The sequence below is a fragment of the Salvelinus fontinalis genome, chromosome 1, assembly GCF_029448725.1.
Source record: "Salvelinus fontinalis isolate EN_2023a chromosome 1, ASM2944872v1, whole genome shotgun sequence".
In the NCBI taxonomy this organism is placed as follows: domain Eukaryota; kingdom Metazoa; phylum Chordata; class Actinopteri; order Salmoniformes; family Salmonidae; genus Salvelinus; species Salvelinus fontinalis.
The window spans coordinates 16,145,003-16,162,412 of record NC_074665.1 but is presented as its reverse complement, the minus strand read 5'-3'; positions in this window follow the sequence as shown (position 1 = coordinate 16,162,412).

Sequence of the window (17,410 nt, the reverse complement as noted above, 5' to 3'; positions counted from 1 at the left end):
CACCACGCACTAAGCCACCTGTGCGTCTCCTGAGTCCTGTACACACTGTTATTTCTCCCCGCACTCGTCCTGAGGTGCGTGCCATCAGTCCGGTACCACGCACCAGGCATATAGTGCGCCTTGAGAACTCAGTGTGCCCTGTTGTTGTTCCCCGCACTAGCCTGAAGGTGCGTGTCCTTAGCCCGGTACCTCCAGTTCCGGCACCACGCACCAGGCCTACAGTGCGTCTCAGCCGGCCAGAGTCTGCCGTCTGCCCAACGGTGACTGAACTGCCCGTCTGTATTGAGCCTTCAAAGCTGCCCGTCTGCCATGAGCCTGCAAAGCCGCCCGTCTGCCATGAGCCTACAGAGCCTTCCGCCAGACAGGAGCCGCTAGAGCCTTCCTCCAGACAGGAGCCGCTAAAGCCTTCCGCCAGACAGGATCAGTCTGAGCCATCCGTCTCCTCAGCGCCATCTGAGCCATCCGTCTCCCCAGCGCCGTCTGAGCCATCCGTCTCCCCAGCGCCGTCTGAGCCATCCGTCTCCCCAGCGCCGTCTGAGCCATCCGTCTCCCCAGCGCCGTCTGAGCCATCCGTCTGTCCCGAGCCAGTAGAGCCGCCCGTCTGTACAGAGCCGTCAGAGCCGTTAGTCAGTCAGGAGCCGCTAGAGCCATTCGTCAGTCAGGATCTGCCAGAGCCGCCAACCAGACAGGATCTGCCAGAGCCGCCAACCAGACAGGATCTGCCAGAGCCGCCAACCAGACAGGATCTGCCAGAGCCGCCAACCAGACAGGATCTGCCAGAGCCGCCAACCAGACAGGATCTGCCAGAGCCGCCAACCAGACAGGATCTGCCAGAGCCGAATTGTCTATGTTGAACGTTAGTAGCTTGTGTGTGCACTACGTTTATAGCTTCACGGTCGTTTGTTGATTTTGATAGTTTGTAAGTGTTTTGTTTCGTTTTGCCTTCTTCTATAATAAAAGAAGATGGCTTATTTTCCACATGCTGCGTTTTCGTCCGTCTCTCCTCTACACGATCGTGACAAATGGTGAAAAACTGAGTTTAAATGTATTTGGCTAAGGTGTATGTAAACTTCCGACTTCAACTTTAGTTCACTTTCTATGGCTGTTTAAACTTCCTGGTATATACATATACAAGGCCTGCCACAACTTGAGCTGTAATAGTGTCAGTGTATCTAGCCAAAGACTGTAGGCTTTGATTACTAGTTTGTCGAAACATTTTAAAAACAAACTACATTTCAGAACCAAATAGGTTAGTGACTTGTCGTGCTTACTTTCGTCTATGAACCGAGACAAAGTAAATTTTCTACTGAGACACTCTCTCTGGTAGGACGATAAATGGATATTTATAACTACATCATTATATCTAACTCAATGCCTCTGATTTTGTGTGTGTGTGTGTGCGTGTGTGTGTGTGTGTGTGTGTGTGTGTGTGTGTGTGTGTGTGTACAATTCTCCCCCCTCCCTACCGAGGGTGTTGAAAAGCGAGGGACTTTTTAAAAATTGTTTTTCTGCAAACCTCAGCAGCTGTTCCTCCTCTGACTAATTAAAAATCATGCTTGGCCTGCCCTTCACCTCTGCTAAGGCAACCAAACAACTTCAGCAGCAATGTGTTATTTGCACTATCTAGCAAAGTTATGATAGTTAACTACATGATCAAATGCTGTAATTTTTGCAGGTATGTTATTTTCTTGTCATTTAGCTGACATTCTTATCCAGAGCAACTAAGGTTAAGTGCCTTGCTCAGGGGCACAGGCAGATTTTCCAACTGGTCAGTTTGGGGATTCAACCCAGTAACCTTTTGGTTACTAGACATACCCTCTAAACCACTAGTCTACCTGCTGCCATACATGTATAAGGCTCTGGCCTATAGAGACCTCATTCACCATGCTACACCGATATGTAAATCAAGTAGATACATAGGTACAGTACAGACAGTAGACTGTCAGATGCATATTCATTTATAACAGTTTATGAGTAGCCAAATATTACTTTGATATAAAAATGTGTGGGGGATGGTATAATATTTTAAGATGTAACATTTAAGTTTTACATGTTAGCTTTCACATGCTACACTAGCAATTTACTCTCCTATAATTTCAAATTCTGACTGCTTTTAGCTATGATTTAATTAGCCATATTCATCTTTAACACAGCCAGGAAATCCATCAGGTCCTTGTAACTCAATCTAATCTGGCTGAACTTGACCACAGAAGCCTATATACACCCAACCACAGGCACTCTAGAACCACATCCATAGACATTGTACAAAACTGAAACATAATAACACTAATGAACCTCACTTTTTGTAATGTCTGTCCTATTCTATTGGTATCTACTATACCTATGTAGAATATTTGTTTCTACAATACTGTGTGTACAGAGCTGTTTCCAACTGAATGAGAGGGGAGGCACAGCTAACGTATTCAGCTGATGTCCAGTCCATCTGATGTCCCTTTAGTCAGAATAAAGCCGACCGTCAGACCCTCAGCACGACTCTTCTTATGAGCACCATCACACATAGGCGCAGCACACCGGCTACATGTAGACCTACTTTTAACTGGTTTTGCTTACTTGTTTTAATACCTTGTATGTGCTGTGTACTGCAACTCAGCTTTTAGACGCCACGTACGGCGTACATAATGCATTAAAACTCCAACTATGATATGACATCAACAGGTCAAACATTCCAAACTGTACATCTATATCGCTGCCACTACACCCACCCTAGATTTGGAACTAATTCTATTACTTGTGACCAGAGCCACATCAAGCCATAACTAAATACAGTGCATAGCATGGAACTGTAATGTTCCTCTCATTGTAATTGACCCTTTGCTAAGCCCCGACCCCTAATTTGGGACAACCAATCGCAGCACTCCAATGGATAGCATCTGTTGTCGAGTCCGGCACCTCAGCCAAGCTCACATTTTAAAGGCATTGGAACCCATTGAGGGAATGACAACAAAAACATGTTAATCCAACTACTAAATGTTTGAATGGCTAAATCATTGAAAAGTGCACCAGGAGTACTTGCTACTGTGATTCCTGAAATGCAGATTCTCTTGGAGTATTTTTTGAATCTGAAATTATACTTTTGTTTCATTGTATGCTAGTTTAACTGGTTAGCTGTCAATCTCCTTGACCACCAAATGTTGCTAACTTTAGCTAGCTAGCCAGCTAATATAACAATGTGTTTTCTAAAAGTATGTTAACTAGCTAAGTTAGCCATCTGATGAATACAACTTTCATCTGCTGTCGACATCAGGACACGATTTGAGATCACTAGTTAGCTCCAAAAGTGGTTAACAGTGCATTCACTCTGCCCAGAAAAATACACTTTGGTGATGATATTTCACTTCCTTATGATATAAAATAAATGTTACCAACACGAAAATATGAATATTCATATTCTGATTGGTTCAGTGGGGTCTTTTTTCGAACATTTCATATCCATAAAGTTGGCAGAGCGGTGCAGCTTTCTCGCATAAACCTTTAAGGATTTTACATGTTGTGGTGGTCGTCTTCAAAGTTGTTTCCGCGGGTGTGCATGTGAGAAATCTTTGAAAATTAATGAAAGAAATGTAGCATTAATATGAAAATCTTATACTGAAATATGAAAACACTGTATGTCATGTCTCAACGTTGATATCTATTTTCCTTTCTATATTGTTTTTTATCCTGCGGATTCGAGAAGAAAGATGACGAGTTCAATGGGAAAGTGAGCCTGTCAGGTAGCCTTCATTCTGACACAGCATCTAGCCTCGCTGAAGCGATGCTGTGCAAATGTCCTTCTTTTCACCACTTTTTTTTTCTCTGGCCTTATTTATTCAACCTTATTTTTGCCATCCTATAAGATTTGAACGGATTATGATATGAGGTTTGGACCAGGGGAAGCCGGTGGGAGGAGCTATAGGAGGACGTGCTCATTGTAATGGCTGGTATGGAACTAATGGAATGGAGTCAAACATTCCATTTGTTTGATACTGTTCCATTGATTCCATTCTAGTCTTTACAATGAGCCCGTCCTCCTATAGCTCCTCCCACCAGCCTCTATTGGTTTGGACCATTGGTTTTCTTAGACGATTATCTACACAATTAACATAATAGTTTACCCATTGGTCAAAATATACATTTTTGATTGGACACCAGACATTTTACCATGTTCCCGTGAAGCAATTGTGATGACAGTCCACAACAACATACCCGAGTCTCCTGATTAGCAAGGGGCACGCTGTGTTAAATTTCATTGTGTATTATTTATACAATTTGAGATCACTGTGAGGGGATTTTGCCAGAGGTTCGTATTGGGAAATGGGCTTCCCGGGAAAATGTTGACCGAGGTTGCAACAGTAACCAAGGGGGGCGGGGTTAAGTGCAACGTCAATTTTACACACCTACAGCATCCATACTACCAGGGGAGCTGAGGTAAGCCAGAGCCCCCTCATCTGCCCCTCCTGCTGCTGTGTTTGTAGGCCTATTTGACCGCTGAGGGGTGTTTTCTCCTGCCAATATAGCCCCAGGCGTGCTTTCAGGGGGCTTTGGATTCACACTGAGAGCGCCCATACAACTGTGGGTCTGCCACTGAGAGAGCTACACTAATAAAAAATGACTGAGAACTTTCCAAAACACCTGTTGGAAGTAGTTTCAGATGTGATTGATTTATTCCTGTTTACATTATTAGGAAGAGTAATGAGGAGTAATATTCCGTAATCCCGAATGGTTTTGTTTTGATGTTGAATGTTTTGGTATTTGGTATTTTATTAGGATACCCATTAGCTGTTGCAAAAGCAGCAGCTACTCTTCCTGGGGTCCACACAAAACATGAAACACAATACAGAACATCAATAGACATGCGATTCTTTAACCTGTGCAAAGCTGTCACATGTTATTTGTCCGAGGGAGGTGTCGCAGCAAGTAAACATGTTAAAATGTGAGTAATATTCAGTATGCCAATGAATAGAGGTGGTTGAAACACCACACTTTCTCTATGCTGTCTACGTCTCCATGCATTTTCTTTACAGTTGAACTCATATTTTACTCTAAGTAATTATTTATAATCTTGAAAAAATTGTATTCCTGAGAAATACAACACCATGCCCAGTCTTCCTAACACCGACACCACTTACATTCAGTGCTGAGTTCCACACTTACGGTATATGTGCCATAAGCAGCACTTTCTCCTCTCCTGCCTTCCTCTCCTCCCTTCACATCCCCTCTATTTTTCTATAATTGCATATAGCACCCAACCCGTTTCCATTTTTTGTTCAATAATTTCCACTGACTTTTTCTTAGGCTCCAAAGATGCGTTCGTGTGTGTTATTTTTCTGTTCATCTCTTTTTTTTCTCATTCCCCAAGTGGAGTCGAGACCTTCCCACTAGCTGCATGTGGAGATGACTTCTCATCCATGTGACTTGGAACCCTCAAACCGAGAGAAGAGGAGCTCGCTAGAGTGCTAGCTCACTGTCAGAACAGAGGCCTGATTACTACAGTATTATTGTGACAAAAGACACTGGTCGCCATAGCAACTGTCTAGTTAGTTAGCCTTGGTGCTACGGTAGTTAGCCCAGTGGGTGTTAGATGTATGTGTCCTCTCCTCTGATGTGTGACATGTATGGTCGCTGTGTGTCGACACTCTCGCTAACACATTCCTGATCCACGTACATTAGCTTGTGTCTGGTGGGTTCCATTGAATGATTCTGTCGTGAGAGAGCGGTTACCCTTTAAGCGTCTACTGAAGTACAATGATTAGTGATGTGCGGTTCGCGAATGATTCATTATTTTTTAATGACTCTTTTCACTGACTCGAGAGTCATGATGAATTTTTCTGAGTTTGTCATTCACTTTTTGTTGTTCTTTTGCCCTGTAGGCCGCAATGAATTGTACAGCAGGATAAATACGTGCTCCTCCGGCTCACCGGCTCTGACCAAAAACTGTCTGTAATACCGTATATGCACGCAGGAAAATAGATTGTGCTACAGGCAGGCAGCACAGAGAAGAAAAATACAAGTTTAGAACTGAGAATTGATTGCATGGTGCAAGAATGACTGGAATTAATTGACTATAGAATGTTACGATGGACAGAGCTTTGTAGAATCAAAACACACACAGCCTCTAAAGAACAAACCCAAACTGGAGAACAAATAATTTGGGGATGCTGCCTGGGTGCTGCATTTCGCGAACGATATTGTGCTTATCACCTTCACGGCAGTCAAGAAATGCTTTCCGCCAAGAGTCGTTCACAATCTAGTCCGGTTGCGGCCACAACTAGACCTCGTTTCAAATGTATCAAGAAAATAATATTGTTTGTATGACTAGCAATCAATAAATGTACATAGTTTAAAGCACCCTTTTACAAGACTCGGTCACAAATGACAGCTCCAATAAGCCCCTTATGGTGAACGACATGAGAACGAGAAGCTTGTAGAATCATGACTCTTTCAGTTCATCGTTCGTCGGGGTCCTGTGTGCTCAGGTCATTAATCAATCGAAGGAACAAAATTAGTCCAAAGACTTGTTCTTTTGACTGAACGAGTTAAAAGACCAGAGTCATTAAAAAGAGTTGAGTCAGCAGTGTTGTGTTCAAGACCACTTAAAGCAAGACTGATTCAAGACCAAAACCAGGAGGGGCCGAGGGGTGCGAGACCGAGTCAAGACCAAGACCAGAAAAATATAAGTCCAATTCAAGACCATGATTGTAATTGTGTCAAATTGTCACCATAATCAGTTCAAAATGCATTTCTGTGTTCATATTTCAGAAGAACATACGGATTCTTTAGACATTCAGAATGGTGAAGAATTGCATGCTGAGGGCAAATAGAGAGCCAATCTACAAATGATTACTAACCCAAACACGTCTATAATAGATAGAGACAAAATATGTTCCAACTCCCCACGGTCACCCAAATAATAGTGAGCACAATACTTTCTGACTAGTGTGACAGTTTGAGGATATTTTTTATTTTTCATTGAATAAAAAGGACAGTAATGTTACGAGTAAAGTAGGAAGCAAAGGTTCAATAGGAGATAAGATATTTATTTGTCATGAAATGAGTGTGGACATTGGCCTGACCAAGCAGTTTTATGCGCTGACTGAATGGGAGCTGATAATTATGAGTTTTTTACTCTGCAGTTCTCAGGAAGTTTTCATTGTCCGAGACCGAGTCCAGACCGAGTAAAAATGTATCTGACACCTTGACAAGACTAAGACACTCAATATGTGGTCGTGAGACCGAACTGTACTCACTCACACCACGCGAAGGATGGTTCAGAGTTTAGAGTCCAGTTGTTGAAAAAAAGGAGTCCATGGAAAAAATCCATCGCTTTGTTGGTAATCCTTTCTCTGGAAAGTGAGAATGACTTGGGGGTAACCATAAACCTGCCTCTCAAAATCTCCCTGACCTGTGTGACCTTTGCCCTGATAGATTGCTAGGGAGGTTACTAGGGGTCCGGACATCTGCGCATCCTTTTGACTCTGCAGGTCACGCAGTACTTGCAGTCTCCCTCAAGCAGTGGCAGAGAGCAACATCTCTGTCTCTGCCCTTCAACATCTACACTCTCTCATATCTCTGGACTTGTGGGATGGTGTGAGTGCCCTAATCAGCTGGATGACCTCAACATGTGGTGTAAAACACTCTAATCAGCTGGATGACCTCAACATGTTGTGTAAAACACTCTAATCAGCTGGATGACCTCAACATGTGGTGTCAAACACTCTAATCAGCTGGATGACCTCAACATGTGTTGTCAAACACTCTAATCAGCTGGATGACCTCAACCTGTTGTGTCAAACACTCTAACCAGCTGGATGACCTCAACATGTTGTGTAAAACACTCTAATCAGCTGGATGACCTCAACATGTTGTGTAAAACACTCTAATCAGCTGGATGACCTCAACATGTGGTGTCACACACTCTAATCAGCTGGATGACCTCAACATGTTGTGTCACACACTATAATCAGCTGGGAGACCTCAACAGACAGATAGGAAGAAAACTCCTCTCCACATCAGATACATCCAGGGCACATATGAGTTACTGTATGTGTGTGACAGGAAGATAGAGTAGTGCATGAATGAAGACTGTACTGGCACTAGCTTAACTCACTACAATAAGCAAAGAAGGTTTCAGAAGCCATAAGGCCATATAGCTAAGGACAGGTTTCAGAAGCCATAAGGCCATATAGCTAAGGACAAGTTTCAGAAACCATAAGGCCATATAGCTAAGGACAAGTTTCAGAAACCATAAGGCCATATAGCTAAGGACAAGTTTCAGAAACCATAAGGCCATATAGCTAAGGACAAGTTTCAGAAACCAAAAGGCCATATTGTACTTATGGTACTTATTTATTTTGATCCAAAGCCATAAATGAGTGAGTCACTCAGCTTTATGTAGGTGCCATTGCTATTTGACTGCGCCATCAACTTCCTTATTTAGCAAACATCACTTGCTGCTTATATTCAGTCAACACACACAGTTGAAGTCGGAAGTTTACATACACTTAGGCTGGAGTCATTAAAACTCGTTTTTCAACCACTCCACAAATTTCTTCTTAACAAACTATAGTTTTGGCAAGTCGGTTAGGACATCTACTTTGTGCATGACACAAGTCATTTTTTCAACAATTGTTTACAGATGGATTATTTCACTTATAATTGACAGCATCACAAGTCCAGTAGGTCAGAAGTTTACATACACTAAGTTGACTGTTCCTTTAAACAGTTTGGAAAATTCAAGAAAATTATGTCATGGCTTTAGAAGCTTCTGATCATTTGAGTCAATTGGAGGAGTACCTGTGGATGTATTTCAATGCCTACCGTCAAACTCAGTGCCACTTTGCTTGACATTATGGGAAAATCAAAAGATATCAGCCAAGACCTCAGAAAAACAATTGTAGACCTCCACAAGTCTGGTTCATCCTTGGGAGCAATTTCCAAATGCCTGAAGGTACCACGTTCACCGGTACACACAACAGTTTGTACCGATGTATAAAGTATAACGTATAAACACCATGGGACCACGCAGCCATCATACCGCTCAGGAAGGAGACGTGTTCTGTCTCCTATAGATGAACGTACTTTGGTGCGAAAAGTGCAAATCAATCCCAGAACAACAGAAAAGGACCTCATGAAGATGCTGGGGGAAACAGGTACAAAAGTATCTATATCCACAGTAAAACAAGTCTTATATCGGGGCCCCACCATGGACCACAGACGGCCGCAACCAGGAGACCAATGGGGTGGCGCACAATTGGCCTAGCTTCGTCCGGGTAAGGGAGAGCCTTGTCCTATCGCGCACTAGCGACTCCTGTGGCGGGGTGGGCGCAGTGCACGCTGACCAGGTCGTTAGGTGTACGGTGTTTCCTCTGACACATGCGGCTGGCTTCCGGGTTGGATCTGCACTGTGTTAAGAAGCAATGCGGCTTGGTTGGGTTGTGTTTCGGAAGACGCATGGCTCTCAACCTTCGTACTCGTTGTAGTGATGAGACAAGACAATTGGGGAGAAAAAGGGGGTAAAAAAAACACTAGTCCTATATCAACGTAACCTGGAAGACAAGGCAGAAGCCGCTACTCCAAAGCTGCCATAAAAAAGCCAGACTACAGTTTACAACTGCACAACTGGGACAAAGATTTTTGGGGAGAAATCTCCTCTGAGTTGATGAAACAAAATAGAACTGTTTGGTCATAATGACCATCGTTGTGTTTGGAGGAAAAAAGGGGAAGCTTGCAAGCCGAAGAACACCATCCCAACCGTGAAGCACGTGAGTGGCAGCATCATATTGTGGGGGTGCTTTTCTGCAGGACGGACTGGTGCACTTCACAAAATTGATGGCATCATGAGGAATGGAAATTATGTGGATATATTGAAGTAACATCTCAAGACATCAGTCATGAAGTTAAAGCTTGGTCACAAATGCGTCTTCCAAATGGACAATGACCCCAAGCACACTTCCAAAGTTGTGGCAAAATGTCTTAAGGACAACAAATTCAAGGTATTGGAGTGGCCATCACAAAGCCCTGACCTCAATCCTGTAGAAAATGTGTAGTCCGAACTGAAAAAGCGTGTGCGAGCATGGAGGCCCACAAACCTGACTAAATTACACCAGCTCTGTCAGGAGAAATGGGCCAAAAGGCAACCAATTTATTGTGGGAAGCTTGTGGATGGCTTCCCAAAACGTTTGTCCCAAGTTAAACAATTTAAAGGCAATGCTACCAAATGCTAATTGAGTGTATGTAAACTTCTGACCCACTGGGAATGTGATGAAAGAAATAAAAGCTGAAATAAATTGTTCTCTCTACTATTATTCTGACATTTCACATTCTTAAAATAAAGTGGTTATCCTAACTGACCTAAAACAGGAAATTTTTACTAGGATTAAATGTCAGGAATGGTGAAAAACTGGGATTAAATCTATTTGGCTAAGGTGTATGTAAACTTCAGCCTTCCACTGTATATCTTAAGAATGTCATGGAATATATATAAATATTTTTCCAGCTTTCAAAAGCATAATCATCGCTCTAACTCCCCTTTGCGCTTGTCTGGAGCATTGAAGCAGTGACGCAGGGTACGGTATTAAACCACAAATTACCTCTAAATCCCGCGGCATAATCTCAAAAGTTTTAGTTGAGTAACCACTGTTTGGGCAAGTTTAAACCACCTCCCTCAGTCCCTCTGCTGTGGTCCCTCCCTACTGGCTGGGTTCCCTGCGTCATAGAGGGAGCAGTACAGTACACTCAGGACTAATCTCTTTCACTGGCACTTATTTCATATTACAGCTATCATCTGGGCAATTGGCTGCATAATGACAGTGGTGGCTGTGGCGCTGGAAGCATCCAATGAAGCCTAATCACTGTAATATCTTCTCAATCTAGCAGCCTTCTGGCTGGGACGCCCCTCTATACTGGGCCCGGACTGGGACGCCCCTCTACACTGGGCCCAGACTGGAACACCCCTCTATACTGGGCCTAGACTTGAACACCCCTCTATACTGGGCCTAGACTGGGACACCCCTCTATACTGGGCCCAGACTGGGACACCCCTCTATACTGGGCCCAGACTGGAACATCCCTCTATACTGGGACAAGACTGGAACATCCCTCTATACTGGGCCCAGACTGGGACACCCCTCTATACTGGGCCCAGACTGGAACATCCCTCTATACTGGGCCTAGACTGGGACACCCCTCTATACTGGGCCTAGACTGGGACACCCCTCTATACCTGGGCCTAGACTGGGACACCCCTCTATACTGGGACTAGACTGGGACACCCCTCTATACTGGGCCTGGACTGGGACACCCCTCTATACTGGGCCTGGACTGGGACACCCCTCTATACTGGGCCAGGACTGGGACGCCCCTCTATACTAGGCCTGGACTGGAACACCCCTCTATACTGGGCCTAGACTGGGACACCCCTCTATACTGGGCCCAGACTGGGACACCCCTCTATACTGGGCCCAGACTGGAACACCCCTCTATACTGGGCCCAGACTGGAACACCCCTCTATACTGGGCCCAGACTGGAACACCCCTCTATACTGGGCCTAGACTGGGACACCCCTCTATACTGGGCCCAGACTGGGACACCCCTCTATACTGGGCCCAGACTGGGACAGCCCTCTATACTGGGCCCAGACTGGGACACCCCTCTATACTGGGCCTAGACTGGGACACCCCTCTATACTGGGCCCAGACTGGGACACCCCTCTATACTGGGCCTAGACTGGGACACCCCTCTATACTGGGCCCAGACTGGAACATCCCTCTATACTGGGCCCAGACTGGGACACCCCTCTATACTGGGCCCAGACCTTAACATCCCTCTATACTGGGCCCAGACTGGGACACCCCTCTATACTGGGCCCAGACTGGAACATCCCTCTATACTGGGCCCAGACTGGGACCCCCCTCTATACTGGGCCTAGACTGGGACACCCCTCTATACTGGGCCCAGACTGGGACACCCCTCTATACTGGGCCCAGACTGGGACACCCCTCTATACTGGGCCCAGACTGGAACATCCCTCTATACTGGGCCCAGACTGGGACACCCCTCTATACTGGGCCCAGACTGGGACACCCCTCTATACTGGGCCCAGACTGGGACACCCCTCTATACTGGGCCCAGACTGGGACACCCCTCTATACCTGGCCCAGACTGGGACGCCCCTTTATACTGGGCCCAGACTGGAACACCCCTCTATACTGGGCCCAGACAAGGACACCCCTCTTGCTCCTCACCCCCTCTATACACCCCTCAGACTCAGCTTGTGAATTCCCACACAACATCACACACACACACACACACACACACACACACACACACACACACACACACACACACACACACACACACACACACACACACACAGGATTCACCCAAGTCACGACAACCTTGGAGTCTGTGCCAACCTGAGGAGATTACGTTGAGTGGTTGGTTAGTTGAAATGCAATTGAGTTTAGTTTTAAAGGTGAAGAATTGCCACCTGCAAAATAATCGATGTAGACCTTGAGTGGATAATAAGGAGTAAGTCTCTAGTAAGTAAGTATTGTATTGTGTGGTAAGCCTAACGGCTTTATTCAGTCCGTGTCGATGAAGCGTTACAGATTGTGTGATGGAAATGTAAAGGTATTTTCCGACTGAGCCGACATGTGCACCGTTTAGCGTCAATGCAGTCTTCACTAACACTGGAACTGTGCCTTCAAATGTCAATCATGCTGTATGGTCAATTTTAGCAATACACATTGAACACTAATTAGTGTAGATTCCAGCAAGATACATTTTAACCCTATAGTCTAACCCAGGGGTGGGGGATGGGCGGGGGGGGGTTCTACTAAACCGTTTTAAGATGATCACACAAAGGATCATTTAACTATTTGATTTGGAGTTTTACCTTAAGTTATCAAAAAAGTTTAGCATTTTTAATTGTTGATGAAACATTACATTTGGCCTTATTGCTGTTGGCCCGTGGAAAGGCATTGAAAAACCGCTTGATACATGGATAAACAGATAGTACCCCCCAAAAAATCTAAAGGAAGTTGGTTCTGAAGTGTCTATCCTATATATGAGATACATAACAAAGATCAGGAAATATTTGTTATTTTTTCAAATAGGCACTATACTATCGCCATACATACCTCCATAAACTGCTTTAACTGTTAACCAGCTACCTTCAGACTAGTCTTGTGATGCTTGAGCAAAACAACCAACATGTACGTATTTGTGAGCGACTCACCTTTCCATAGAGGGATCATATTAGTGTGTAGCCCAAACTGTTCAGACTCTACATATAGAAGTTGGCAGATCGGATGTATCGAGGTCAGACGTATCCTGTGACACGCCATCGTGTTCATGAGTCTCATCTTTCCATAGATGGGTCATAATAGTTTGTTGGCCAAACAGGTAGGAGGCTGTAGATGTTTTCGTGATAAGACCGATTTTTGGGATGTGTTATCGTCTGACAAACACAGCTCTAGCACTGCCACCTTTCACCGCAGATGCAGAGGGCGACATCCCCTAATTTGAAGGGGTGTCCACATACTTGTGGCTTTATAGTTTACCTCTATCTTAAAACAAGTTAAATGTAATTAAATGTAATCTAAAATGTAATCTACACAATCCCCAAAAGTAATTATTTATAATTTGAGAGCCATAAACAATAACTTGTAATGCTGCATACACAAAGAATGGTTACAGTAAAATCTCACCTTTCTGGTAAGTTTTTTAATAAATTGCTGAATGTAGTCACTTTTGAGGACACAGTAGAAATTAGCTACAAATATATACAGTATATTTGTAACAGTTTATATGATGTATTTCCTATTCAACAGAACTGTATGAATAAGGATTCAAATGTCTTATATGCTTTCAAAATATACCATAGTCACATTTTAAAATGACTAACTATCTGATTTCACCTTCCTTATAACTGTAAAATATGAATTTGTACCTTTAGTTTTAGAGAAAATGTGCATACTGTTGGAAACATTCCTTGCACATCACAGGAACGTTCCTATGAAAGTGTTAGATAATCATCTAATGAAAAGCTGCAATATGTAACGTTTTGGGCGACCTGACCAAATTTACACAGAAATACTGTACCAGTCAAAAGTTTGGACACACCTACTCATTCATGTTTTTTTCTTAATTTTTTACTATTTTCTACATTCTAGAATAATAGGGAAGACATCAAAACTATGAAATAACACATATAGAATTATGTAGCAACCAAAAAAGTGTTAAACGAATCTAAATATATTTTATATTTGAGATTCTTCAAAGCAGCCACCCTTTGCCTTGATGACAGCTTTGCACACTCTTTGCATTCTCTCAACTAGTTTGAGATGCATTTAAATTAACAGGTGTGACTTGTTAAAAGTTAATTTGTGAAATTTCTTTCCTTATTGCGTTTGAGCCAGTCAGTTGTGTTGTGACAAGGTAGGAGTGGTATACAGAAGATAGCCCTATTTGGTAAAAGACCAAGTCCATATTATGGCAAGAACAGCTCAATTAAGCAAAGAGAATTGACAGTCCATCATTACTTTAATACATGACGGTCAGTCAAAGAACTTTGAAAGTTCCTTCAAGTGCAGTCGCAAAAACCATCAACTGCAATGATGAAACTAGTTTTCATGAAGACTGCCACAGGAAAGGAAGATGCAAAGTTACCTCTGCTGCAGAGGATATGTTCATTAGAGTTAACAGTCTCCGAAATTGCAGCCCAAATAAAGGCTTCACAGACTTCAAGTAACAGACACATCTCAGCATCAACTGTTCAGAGGAGACTGCGCGAATCAGGCCTTTATGGTTGAATTAGCAACGAAACCACTACTAAAGGACACCAATATTAAGAAGAGACTTGTTTGGGCCAAGAAACACGAACAATGGACATTAGACCGGTGGAAATCTGTCCCAAATTTAGGATTTTTGGTTCCAACCGCCATGTCTTTGTGAGATGCAAAGTAGGTGAATGGATGATCTCTGCATGTGTGGTTCCCACGGTGAAGCATGGAGGAGGAGGTGTAATGGTGTGGGGGTGCTTTGCTGGTGTCTCTGTCTGTGATTTATTTAGAATTTAAGGCACACTTAACCAGCATGGCGAAAACAGCATTATGCAGTGATATGCCATCCCATCATTTGTTTTTCAACAGGAAAATGACCCAACACACCTCCAGGCTATGTAAGGGCTATTTGACCAATAATGAGAGTGATGGAGTGCTGCATCAGATGACCTGGTCTACACAATCACCCAACCTCAACCCAATTGAGATTGTTTGGGATGAGTTGGACCGCAGAGTGAAGGAAAAGCAGCCAACAAGTGCTTAGCATATGTGAAGCTGGTTGAGAGAATGCCAAGAGCGTGCAAAGCTTGCATCAAGGGAAAGGGTGGCTACCTTGAAAAAACGAAAATCAAAAATATATTTGAATTTGTTTAACAATTTTTGGATTACTACATGTTTCCATATTTGTGATTTCATAGTTTTTACGTCTTCACTATTATTCTACAATGTAGAAAATAGTAAAAATACATAAAAACCCTTGAATGAGTAGGTGTGTCCAAACCTTTGACTGGTATCTTATGTGTTATAGGAATTCTAAGAAGTTGTACATCTGTTCTATTTGAGCTGTTTCTATGCTTCCTGTTCCTAAATTAAAATTGTGCGTCTTTAAATTTTTGTTTTGTACACCAGCTTCAAACAGGAAAATATATTTCACAGTAGGTTTGGATGGTACAATGACTCTCTACGCTATACTTGCTTGTTTGGTCACATAAACAGAAATTTGGCAAATTATTCGAATTTTAGCAACCAGGAAATGGTGGACAATTTATGCATGGTACATCTTTAAGGGAACATTCTCTAAATTAGTGGGAACATTTGTTGTTAGCTGTAGAGACACCTGGTTTACATAATCAAGAGTTTTGTGATTGACTGATTAGTTTAATCAGCTGTATTCGTGCAGGGATGCAACGGAAGGTGGACTGTCTGGTTGTAACCTAGGTCATGGTCACTGTTATTTCAATCAGTGTAGTGCTACCTAAAATTGCACCCAGGATGGCCCCCAGGACCAAGTTTGGGAAACCCTGCCCAAGGTGAGAGGTTTTGAAATACTGATCTATTTCCAACCCAAATCAAATCTACTCAGGTCTGCTAAGTCCTGCCAGCTTCCTGACAATAACTCAGGTGTGTGTTGTCATCCTTCTTGACTATCCTGTAAGAGCCCAGAGTCATAGTTGCACTGAAACATGTGCTTTGTTGGGCTGGCTTTTTTAGTCAGAGACCGAGTGACAAATTGAGGGTCACTTCATGTTGGGACAGAATGTATCATTCAGACAGACACTCAAAATAAGAAGCAGTTTCTCAGGACTTGGCATTCAGAGTGAGAGGAGAGGAGGAGACACACTGAACAACAGCCTCTCTTGATTCCTCAGGGATTCATGTTCCTTATTTACAGACCTCTATTGTCTACCATGTATCCTATCTCCCTGCTCTCAACTCTTGTACTTTCAATTATTTGTTTTCTCTCTATTGTTCTAAGAGGTGGGGAGAGGGAACAGGCGAGGAGGCCAGACCCATATCAAATCACCACATAGCAAAGCCGAGAGCTCCTCAGCTGTAGATGGGTTTTTGATTACCCCAGATCTTTAGAGGTTTGTTGTGGGACAGCAACAAAGGAGGAGGGAGGGGGGACGGACGGATGGACGGACACATAATTGCATTCGTCCCAACTGGCATCCTGGCACCCTAGTCTCTATATGCAGTAGTGCACAACTTTTGACCAGAGCCCTATGTGATAACGTAATGATATGTGATTTCATGTCTGTAAAAAAAGAAAAGAGTATTTCTTGCTATAGCACTGGGGCCCCGCCATGCTTTGACATGAGCTGTTGTCTCCGTAATGAGGGGACACTACAGAGACGGCAGACACGCACGTTCGAAACGTTCTATAGATAGACTCCATGGCTGTGTTTTCAATAATGCGTTAGAGACTTACAGCTATAGCATTTAGGACAGTGACACTGTTGCACTGCTGTATGGAATGGAAGCTGAGTCAAAAGTCAGCTCATGGATGCCGAAACAATGACACCTCTGCCCTGCTGTGCATTCAGGATCAACCTGACAGACAACGATAGTCACAACTGTTTTGTTCTTATGCGTGAAATGGCTTTTCTATTTCCAGAAGAATCCAAATAGATGGAATATTAAAACGCTGAAATGTAAATCCTATAATTAGTAGGATTAATATTTCACAAATAAACGTAATATCTCAGATTTTGTAATGACACGTGTGTGTGCTTGCCTGTAAGAATTATGTTTTCTTTTATGATGAAGTGCCTAAATCCATAAACCCATATACAGCCGGCTGTAATGCTAGAGTAACAGATTGGAAATAGTTATTGATTTGTTCATT